This window comes from Pteropus vampyrus, unplaced genomic scaffold, assembly GCF_000151845.1.
Source record: "Pteropus vampyrus isolate Shadow unplaced genomic scaffold, Pvam_2.0 Scaffold415, whole genome shotgun sequence".
Taxonomy (NCBI): Eukaryota; Metazoa; Chordata; class Mammalia; order Chiroptera; family Pteropodidae; genus Pteropus; species Pteropus vampyrus.
In genome coordinates, this window is record NW_011889196.1 from 754,796 (window position 1) to 756,143 (window position 1,348).

Sequence of the window (1,348 nt, forward strand, 5' to 3'; positions counted from 1 at the left end):
TTTTTTTAGCTATTTTAAAAATTGAATTTATTGGGGTGACGTTAAGAACATGGACTGCTGCATGAATTTGCGGTCATCCTTGCTCAGGGGCCATGTCTGTCTTCACTGGGTCATTCTGATTTCAGTATATGTGCTGCCGGGGCGAGCACAGTTTCTTAACTTATTTATTCCTATATATTTTTAAAATATGTATCACATATTTTAAAAACAGCTTTACTGATATTCAGAAAACTAAACTAATGTATGCAATTCGATGAGTTAGCAGATAGGTGTGCACCCACGAAACGTCACCGCAGTCAGGACGGGGGACACGCCCACCACCTCCGGAGGGCCCGCCTGCACCCTTTCTTGGGTGGTGGGAAAACGATGCAAGATCCGACCTCTTACCAAACGGTCAGGCGCAGGCCGCGTCGCGTTAGCTGCGGGAGCTGACGGTCTATGCCATGGAGCGCCCCATCACCCCCAGCCCCGGCGGCCGCCATCCTGACCTTCCTCCCGTGAGGTCGGCCGTTTCGGATTCCACATCTAAGTGGGATCAGGCAGCCTTTGTCTTTCTCTGTCAGGCCCCCAGGTTCACCTGTGCCGTGGCAGACGGCAGGACGTCCCTCTTTTTCAAGGCTGAATAATATTCCATTGTGTGAGTATATACCTATTCTCTTCATCTGCTTGTTGTTTCCATGTCTTGGCAATTATAAAAAATGCTGCGATAAACATCCTAAACTCTTCTAAAAAAGTGGAGAAGGGACACTTCCAAATGAATTTCACGAGGCCAGCATTGCCCTGACCCCAAAGCCAGACAGATGCTACAAGAAAACCACCGTCCTGTGTGCTTGACGAATAGAGGTGTAAAAACCTAGCAAACTGAATATAAAGTGCATTAAAAGCATGATAGGCCTCGATCCAGTGGGATTTACCCCTGTGGGTCACTCCGTGCCGCCTTCCGAAACACACATGTCCGTCCGTCCACCCCGGAAGTACTGACTGCACACCTCACTGGACCAGCACCTCACCGGGCTGTCACAGTGAGCGATTGGGGCCCCGCTCCTTCTGCTCGGTGGGCCCTCTGGGCCCCGGGCGCTGTGGGCTCAGGGCCGCCAGCCTGGGGACGGGAACAGAGCTGTCCACAGGCTGCCGCCCCAATTCTTCTGAGCAACTTCCCTCCTTGGGGTTCACTGATTCATTTCCTTACGTATGTATGTAAGGGGAAGGGACAGAAGGCGGGACACTTTTGTTCCAATCTCCCGCTTTCTGTCCCCAAACTACAAACGGGCCTCCATTGGGAAAGGGGACGACAACACGGCTCCCGCCTCTCCTCGGGGAACCGGGCAGACGGGGGTCTTCGCATGTC

The 1,348-nt window shown here is 52.3% G+C and overlaps 1 non-coding gene across 1 annotated transcript; it reads right to left on the reverse strand.

Moving 5' to 3' along the window:
• Nucleotides 1-43: 43 nt before the first annotated feature.
• On the reverse strand, nucleotides 44-149 carry LOC111731968. Its single transcript, XR_002777383.1, has one exon. It is a non-coding gene; the product is annotated as a U6 spliceosomal RNA (small nuclear RNA).
• Nucleotides 150-1,348: the final 1,199 nt, after the last annotated feature.